The sequence below is a fragment of the Saccostrea cucullata genome, unplaced genomic scaffold (genome assembly GCF_032062105.1).
Source record: "Saccostrea cucullata isolate Sc308-1 unplaced genomic scaffold, CSIRO_AGI_Scuc_v1 ctg8630, whole genome shotgun sequence".
In the NCBI taxonomy this organism is placed as follows: Eukaryota; Metazoa; Mollusca; class Bivalvia; order Ostreida; family Ostreidae; genus Saccostrea; species Saccostrea cuccullata.
The window spans coordinates 14,574-24,780 of record NW_026924628.1 but is presented as its reverse complement, the minus strand read 5'-3'; the positions used below and the strand labels follow the sequence as shown (position 1 = coordinate 24,780).

The following is a 10,207-nucleotide window of genomic DNA, read 5'->3' as shown; positions in this document are numbered from 1 at the left end:
AAATATATTAATGTAAAATTATGTAATATTCTATGATTTTGAAAAAAAAAATTGTGGACAGATATCGGCTGATTTCGCCAAGACACAGACAAGCTGGACAGCGCTCTCGTCCGCTTTATCGCAGAGTTTGTTCTTACATACCTCCAAAAACTTCAATCTCTTTCACAAATATCTGTCTTCCAAATTGTATTGTCATTTTGCTTGTTTTACACAATCTGTTGAAAAAGATAGTGGGGGACCGCGTGGGAATTCTCCCGTTGTAGCAGTTATGATTAGAGATATCACTGATCGTCACAGTTGTGGGGGACTGCATAGGATTGACTGAAAGCAAAAGACAAATAGACACAACCCTTATCTGATTAACGTCAGTCCTGTTGAATAAAAGATTCCCCTTCCTTCTCCATATGAGCGAACAATTCTCGAGTAGGACGTTTAACAATAAACAATCAATCAATCTTTCTATTTGATGACAAAAGGCAAAAATGCCACCATACATGTATATGGTTCCATCCCAGCTCAGTTCTTAGGAATAATGTATGAGGCGCCGTTTTGGTATTTACTGCCAAAAAGTGATATCACTTATTTGAATAGGTGATATCACCTATCCATTTCCAATAGGTGATGTCACCTTTTCAAATAAGTGATATCACTTATTCGAATACCTATCTGTATTTCTTACAACGATAAATAATGAATGCTCTCTAGACTATATAGATTTCCACTAGAACCAAGAAAATTCGGACTTCGGAATCCCAGTTTTTCACCAGTACTTTGGTCCAAGCCTGTACGTACCTTATATGTTATGGATCCCTCAGACCCTGTTATGTTATATAAATTTTGTACATTGAAACAAGCTGTGGTTCAAAAGAGTGGTCTGGCTTTCGCTCTTTATAATTTACAGGAGGTATATATTTTATCTATAGAACATTTTTCACGCGCACTGGATGAAAATACAGTTTCCGCATGGCTGAAACTCTACTGAAACTCTGTGGAAACTTAAGGTTACTAATAGTTTCCACAAAGTTTCAGTGCGGAAACTTCAAGTTTCATCAAGTTTCCGCAGTGCGGAAACCAAAGGTGTCCACGAATCCGAATAGTTTCCGCAACTGAAACTTGCTGAAACTTGAGGTATACGCAAGGTTTCAGTATGCGTATATGGTTGAAATACATATGGTGTACCATAGGAGGTTTACGCAAGGTTTCAACAGAACACTATAAATTATTGACAATTTAGCCAGTTGAAAGACAGTTTAGGTTTCCGCAACAGAAACACTATAAATTATACAATTTAGCATTTTCAACCAAAACTCATTTTCCCCCTAATTTTCATGTTGGAAAAAACAAAACACACTCACACTAGTTATCAAAGAATATTTAATGTTATTATCAACATTTACACACATTGGCTTGGCCATTTATTTTCTCTTGCATCATAAATATTTTTACAACTAAGTCCGAGCTCTCATGTCACAACAGGAGGACAGAGAAAATGTCTGCATTTAATGATGTCTGATACATGAGAGATATAATCTTGCGAGAGGAACTTAGAACTGCAATCAATCAACTAAACCTGAATTCGGTATATGCAAGTCTAGTATCATCAAGGAAATGTAAAAGTACTTGGTATACTAAATGCACAAGTTCACATCATTAGTAGCCAGTAAGCACCAAAGTGGATTTCTTTGTTAAATATTCTGTTTGTAGTACATCATCAACCAACAGAAAAGTCCTTGAGTGGTCCACATTTTTGAAGACCCACTTGCACTTCAAGTTGGATTGACCTGCTCGTCAGTTACTTCAACCTATTGAAAATATATAAAAATATAGTTTAACAAAATCCCGATCTAAATAAAACAACATGTTAGATCCTCTTGCATACTCGCTACACAACATCTAACAGCATCCATAGAAGGTCACGTCAAATGTCAAATACGGAACAACTCAGACTCTAGACTTATTCATTCCAATAAATTAAATACAATAATTTCTGCATTTGAGTATTTGATTGGTTAGAATTTAACGTCTGACGTGACACTCTACAGGATGCCATTAGATTTTAGCCAATATGTGCGCAGATCTAACATTTAATTTTAATAAGATTGACAAACTGAAAGTTCCTAAAACTGTTCTAGTACAAGCCTTTGTTTGATTAATTTCAGATTTTCAGCATTTTTGATCAGAATGATTTAAAATAAAATCTAAAAATTTATCAAGTGTAAAATCTCATTAGTTTATTAAAGTTGCCTCTTTTAAACACTTGACAAGGGATAATGAAATAAACAAACTTGAATGTATTTAAATGTACTGAATATGTATGTATGGATTTGTTTCTGATAAGATTTTCAAAGTAAATTAAGGATTTTTTTCTTCATTTTACTTGTTCATCAAAATATTTTTTGTACCCCTAACCTAGACCCTTAGACATGATTCATGATATTTGAATAACAACTAGAGGCCCACAGACCTTATAGGTCACCTGAGTATCATGTAAAGCCTAGAAAAAACAAGAGGCCCACGGGCCTTATAGGTCACCTGAGCATTATGCAACAACTTTCCAGTTATTGAATATGATTCATGTTTTAACTTAAGCCAGATATATATGGCATTCACAATTTCGAAAGAGGCACCATTGATCATCATAACAGTACACTTAGCAGTTGCTTAGCTTGGTTACTGAATACCCATACACAGGGTAGGGGACAAAAATGCATTCCAACTAATCAGTAATATTCAGCAATAATCAGTAGTGCCCCTAACACTGTGACATAAACCCCTGACCCTAGGTCCACATATTACACAAATTTTAAAAAGGCACTCTTAAAATTGCCTATCAAAAAATAAATAAATGTTTTATAAATACAAAGGAGCAGATTTCAAACAATTAATTCATTTTCAGTATATAAGTAGAGCCCCCCCCCCCCCCGGCCCAGGGTCCTTGAAATTCACAATTCTGGGAAGATAAGGCCCTCTCATCATGACTATATAGGTAGTTCATCTGCTTCATACCCAGAGACAGAGAAGAAAATTTTCAAAGATTTAATGTATTTTCACTATATAATCAATAGAGCCCCGCCCTAACATCAGAACCCCTGACCCTGGGGCCATAAAATTCATAATTTTAGAAGAGGCATTCTTGCTCATCATAACTATGTACTTAGTTAAAATTCCTAGGAGCAGAGAAGAAGATTTTCAAAGAATTCACATATTTTCAATATATAATCAAACTAGCCCTGCCTTAACACCAGAACCCCTGATCTAAAATTCACTATATTTTCATCATTACTATACACTTAGTTAGTTTATTTAATACCTAGGAGCAGAGAAGAAGATTTTCAAATAATTAATGGATTTTTACTATATAATCAATAGAGCCCCGCCCTAACACCAGAACCCCTGACCCTGGGACCATAAAATTTACAATTTTGGTTGAGGCACTCTTGCTCATCATAACTATGCACTTAGTTAGTTTATTTAATACCTAGGAGCAGAGAAGAAGGTTTTCAAAGAATTCATGAATTTTCACTATATAATCAATAGAGCCCCCCCCCCCCCCCTCAACACCAGACACATAAAATTCCAATTTTGGTTGAGGCACTCTTGCTCATCATAACTATGCACTTAGTTAGTTTATTTAATACCTAGGAGCAGAGAAGAAGATTTTCAAAGAATTAATGTATTTTCACTATATAATCAATAGAGCCCCCCCCCCACACACACACACAAGAACCCTTGACCCTGGGGCCATAAAATTCACAATTTTGGTAAAAGCACTCTTGCTCAACATAACTATACACTTAGTTAGTTTATTTAATACCTAGGAGCAGAGAAGAAGATTTTCAAAGAATTCATGTATTTTTACTATATAATCTATAGAGCCCCGCCCTAACACCAGAACCCCTGACCCTGGGACCATAAAATTCACAATTTTTGTTGAAGCACTCTTGCATCATAACTATGCACTTAGTTGGTTTATTTAATACCACAGCAGAGAAGAAGATTTTCAAAAAATAATGCATTTTCACTATAACTTATTTAGCCCCGCCCTAGCACTAGAACCCCTGACCCCAGGGCCATGAATTTCACAATTTTGGTAGAGGACTCAATGCTGATTACAATCATGCAAACAGTTTGACTGTTTGATGTCCAGGAGTAAAGAAGAAGATTTTTAAAGATTGCATTAATTTTAGTGGTTTTGGCCCCACCCCCCAGGCCCCAGGGGGGCAGGGATCATGGAATTCACAATTTTTGTTCCCCTTTAGCCATAGATGCTTTGTGCCAAATTTGGTTGAAATTGGTGCAGTGGTTGCAGAGAAGAAGATGAAAATGTTCAAATGTTAACACACGATGGACGACGGACGACGCACGACGACGGACGAAAACGGATAGCAATAGGTCACCTGAGTTTACTCAGGTGACCTAAAAATATGTTTGTTCCCGACCGACCCTAATATATAGTGTTGACACTAAATTTTTTTTTAATGCTTTTGTCCCATGAAGTGCAAGATTTCACGCAGGGAATTATAGTCTCCAACTTTGCAAGCTTTTCAACATGTTCAAGACAGAAAGAAGTTTGAGTTACCTTTCTTTTAAGTCACAGAAATACTTGAAAACACCATTTCTTTTGTCATTAATGTTACTTCTATACACTTTTTGATTCAAGAAGCAAAAAAAAAAAAATGTTTCAAAAAAAAAAACTAATTACCTACCTATCTACCTATATTTTTTCAGCCTGAAAGGGGAAACAAATATATTTTTTTCTAGGCCTAACAACTTCCACTCAATTGAATTTTGTTCGTAATTTAAACAAAAAGCCATGAAATTCACAATTTTGAAAGACGCACCTTTGTTTATCATAATTATACACTTAGTTAACATGCTTACTTTGGTTACTTAATACCCAAAGGTAGATCAGAGTAATAAAGATACAATGCAATTCCATTTTATAACCACCAGTTGTGTACCCCACCCCAAAGGAACCACTAACCCTGGGGCCACACATTTCAAAATTTACTGAATTTTTTCATAGGTTTTATTTCATCTTAAATGGTTTGATTAATTCCGAAGTGCTATAAGACCCACCCTAATACTAGAATCCTTGACCCTGGGGTCATGAATTTCATAATTATGGTAGAGGACTCAATGCCGATTACAATCATACCAACAGTTTGACTGCTTGATGTTCAGGAGGGGAAAAGAAGAAGGGGATTTTCAAAGATTGCATGAATTTTAGTGGTTTTGGCCCCACCTCTCAGGCCCGCGGGGGAGGGGGGATAAAATTTATAAATTTTGTTCCTCTTCACCAAAATTATATATTATATAAAACTTAAAAAGTAGAGGAAAGCAGCTTACATGTAAACCCCCTCCCCCCAACCCCACAACACACTGACTATGATCATGATGATAAACACTAAATAGAGAGCTTAACATTACACAGTGAGATTAACAACACAATAGAAAATAAAAGCATAAACTTTATGCTTTAGTCCTTAATTTCCTAAAATAGAGCTATATAAATTATATTAAGTTCTTACCCACTGTTAAAACATACCTTTTAACAGATGTATTCTTCATCCTCTCCTATTAGCCTTAGTTTTCAGATGATTTGTTCAGTGGATATCTGAAATTAAAATAGATCAAGTTAGTACAGTACTGTACATTAATAACTGTTTTTGTTTTTAGCATGAGCTAAGAAAAGTCCCAAAAACCACTTGCATGTCCATTTCCTTGCATCTGACATTCAGTTAAAATTCTAATAGACACATGACAAAGAAAAAAAATGATGGAAAATTGTATCATTTTAAAATGGACACACTCTGGTCTAATTCTAAGTGGCAGTCCTATCACAACCACAATTTAAAAGTTCTTGAAAAGCAATTATATCTGAGAGTGAGAAAAATTAAATAAGTTGCAATTTTTCATAAAAGCAAGACTACATCTAAATTATGTTTGTTAAAGATATGTTGGCCTTCTTTGATTCAAAATTATAATCCATTTAATACTTTATTTTATTTATTCCACTTTGCATCAAGGGCAGATAACTATTTATATAATAAGACAGAACTATGACTCTTTAGTGGCCATTGTTGAAAATTGATGTAATTAGTGATAGAAATATGGCAAATGGTAAACAGCTATAAACAGAGAGATTACAAAAATCTTATTTGTGTATCAGTCATTTTATCAAGTCAGTAAAATTTAGAAGTCATATAGACGTAAAAGTATTATGTCAAATTTTCATAATGGGTCACACAGTGTGGCCCAGTGGTATGAGCGACACGCCTCAAATCGGGAAGTAGGTGCTGATTCTTACATCACGGGTCTGAATCCAATGTAGTACATAGAGACCGCTCCCTCGGATGAGAGCAGAGACTGTGTTGGTGATGTATCCACATGAATAAAAAGTTCTCTAAACGGATATCATAATTTCTACGAGCAACAAACAAATACTAGTATATGACTATATAATATCAATGCATGCAACTTAAGAAATTGAAAATGGCCAATTGCTCATTTCATCAAGCTCCAGTCTATCATAATGCAGAATTTATATACAGGTAAACAATAGCTGTTCTGCTGTTATCAAGAGAATCATGTTTATGGTTAATATGATTTAAAAGTGATTTCTGATATTTAGAAACTGCACAGTGCAGCACCACATTTAATATTTGAAGCCCAAGGTACAAAAATAACATAAGTATTTCTAATGAAAAATTAAACCATGCACACTAAATCAAGTTTTAGGTTGCTTAAATAGTCTTATTTATTTCATATAGATCAAAACATGCATATGTGTCAACGTGAAATTAAAATTTAATTTAAAATAAATATCATTTTTTAAAGTTTAATTCATCATAATTATGCCTTGTACGAAAAGACGCTTATGTATCTTTGTATATAAATAGTTTATTCACTTTTGACATTTGCTTTAAAATCCTTATGTATGCTATGAATATAAAATACTTCAACTTGAATAATGTGCGGCATTATGAAAATTATCAAGTCACTTTCATAGCCCAAAAATCTGCAAGTTCTCAGGAATTTTACTTTCATGACTACAACATGTACAAATTGGCACTTCACAGTGATACAGTACTACACGATGGCATTCTCCCATCATGATGCCCTCTTACATGTCTAATATTTACGATTCTAGATTGCATGTACAGTGTATGTTAAAAATATATTGAACCCCTTCCTCAGCTGTGCAGCACAGTTTTCCATCAATAATAAAAACAATTCAGCGAAAAATAAATGTACGATTCAAGAAACTACTTCTGAGAATAACATTGAACACATCCAGCAGCTATAATGAACAATAAAGCTCACATTTTCTGAAAAAACATAAGCGTGGGGTCAAATCTTTCGATTTTCCAAATGAAAAAGTTAACACCGGATACAAGTACATAACGATATTATCCTCTAAAACCAACCTACATTTAAAATTCCGGAATACTACAACACGTTGTAATTTTAAAATTATGTAAATTTTACATGATCGGGACGATGCAGAAAATACAATAGCATATTCTAATATTCATACGAAAAACATGAAAGATAAATACAATGGTGCAAAATACATGCATGCGTTTAAACAGCAGTTAATTATCTGTATAACAACCTAAGCTGAGAATGATTTACAAGGCGCTTTTTCACAATAATTACAACTGTACAATGGTCATTTTGAATTTTTGGAACGCGCCATTTTATGTCAACATTATTCTTACGATTTCAGACGATAAAAACAAAAATAAAAGGTGCTCTGAACTGTAACAAATAACTACCTGTATCTAATCTGCCGTTTGGGGTGCCTTTCTTCTGTGTAGATTCAAAGATCTTCTCATCTCTGTTGTTCCTTTATTCAAATTCTTGGTGTTTTCTTCGCCATTTTGTCCTTCTTTCTTCTCTGAAAACCTAACCAATGAGAGCATTCTGCCGCGATACGCCACCTAGTGATTCAAATTCTTTACGGAAATTTTGCATTTCTCTTTTGGCAATTTTTTTTCACGTTTTAAATGCAAATGTCCTTGTATATATATGGCAACGCAGAAGGATAAAACGTGACACTCAACTAGGACCTGGGGTCCCCCGCAAATAGTTCGTCATTTTGCGTAGTAATGAAACATTCTAGGAACTCTCCAGGCATTAAAGGCACAAAAATAGTAAATTCATCGATATCAACACGGAGACCTCAGGTCACCTTATATATTAATTGAATTTTATATGATAGACAATTTTCTTTGTCTTGCTCCAAAATAATCATATTTATAACTTTATAAAGATCAACTTTCTAATATATATATTAGCAGAAACATGAAAGTAATAAAGGGTGTCCAAGGTAACCTCATATTGTACATCAAATAGGGGGACCAGAGGCCACCTTATATTTAATATTATTAGGGAGATAGTAGTCACCTTATATTGTACATCATCAGAGGGATCATAGGTCACCTTACATTTTAAATCAATAGAGAGTCCAAATGTAATCTTTTATTGCACATAATAGGGGGGACTTGGGGATACTTTATGATGTTTACATCATTTGGGGGACGTCAGAAATACACCCTATATTGTACATCAGTAGGGGGACTACAGGTAACCTAATATTGTACTCTACATCAGGAGAGGGACCAGAGGACACCTTATATTGTACAACATTTTGGAGACCAGGGGCACCTTATATTGTGCATCGGGGGGGGGGGGGGGGGGGCAGAGGACACCTTATACTATACTTCTGTAGGGGGGACCAGCGGACATCTTACATTTTTCATAAGTAAGGGGGGCACAGGTCACCTTATACTGTACATCAGTAGGGGGACGAGAGGACACCTTATAATTGTACTCAGTACGGGGACTAGAGGTCACCCGATATTTTACATTAATACGGGACTAGTTGTCACCTAATATTGTAATGTACATCAGTAGAGGGACCAGAGGACACCTTATATTGTACATCAGTAGGGAGACCAGAGGGCACCTGATATTGTGCATCAGTGGGGGGGGGGGCAGAGGACACCTTATACTATACTTCTGTAGGGGGGACCAGCGGACACCTTACATTGTACATAAGTAAGGGGGACAGAGGTCACCTTATATTGTACATCAAAGGACAGAGGACACCTTATTTAGTATATCAGTACGGGGACTAGAGGTCACCCGATATTTTACATTAATACGGGGACTAGTGGTCACCTAATATTGTACTGTACATCAGTAGAGAGGCCAGAGGTCACCTAATATTGTACATCAGTAGTAGGACCAGAAGTCATCGTATATTGTACATCAGCAGAAGGACACGAGGTCACTTTATATTGTACGGGTACTAGTGGTCACTTAATATTGTACTGTACATCTGTAGCGGGACCAGAGGACACCTTTTATTTTACATTAGTAAGTCATTGCGACGAAGGTCATCTTATATTGTGCATCAGCAGAAGGACCTGAGTTCTTCTCTTGTATATCAATAGGGGGAATAAATAAATATTATATTGTAAGTCAACAGGGAGACCAGAGACATCTAATATTTTACATAAATATTGAGACCAAAGGACTCCTTATTTGGACACCTGAATCAACGCATGTGACTTATTGCTATCAGTTTTTTTCTGGCGTCGTGAGCTGTGCATTGTGCGTTAACATTTGAACATTTTCAGCTTTTCTCTGTAATCCCTCAACCATTTACAACCAATTTTGGCATAAAGCATCTATGGGTGAAGGGGAGATATATTAATTCATGGTCCCTGCCCTCCACCCCCTAAGGCAACAAAGTTTGAGCGAAATTACTACAATTGATGAAATCTTTAAAAATCTTCTTTACTCATTAAGATCAAGCCGTCGAACTGTTGGCATAATTATTATAAGCATTGACTCCATACCAAAATTGTGAAATTCATTGTCTCAGGGTCAGGGGCCCTGGGGTTAGACAGGGCTATAAAATTTATATTTCGGTTATATTCTCCCTCACTTCGTTTGTCCGAATATAAATTAATTATACTTTTTATTCTGTATTGAAAGAATAATCAACTCACATGTATGGAATTCTGCTCGTTAGAACGTTTATTACAAATTTAACACATTTGTATTCATTTCAACACACGTTATTTTTACACATTAAATAATACTTATATACATACATGTATGCGTGTGTGCCTAATTTACTGGTTTCCATTCCTTACACGTTCTGTACGAGCGGTAGAGTAACTTTTTAAGC

General features: G+C 35.4%; 1 long non-coding RNA gene across 1 annotated transcript; it reads right to left on the bottom strand.

The window, feature by feature from the left end:
* Positions 1-1,406: 1,406 nt before the first annotated feature.
* LOC134266886 (uncharacterized) lies at positions 1,407-7,350 on the bottom strand. Its single transcript, XR_009992060.1, has 3 exons — positions 7,327-7,350; positions 5,549-5,617; positions 1,407-1,802 (listed from the first exon to the last, which is right to left on the bottom strand). It is a non-coding gene; the product is annotated as an uncharacterized LOC134266886 (long non-coding RNA).
* Positions 7,351-10,207: the final 2,857 nt, after the last annotated feature.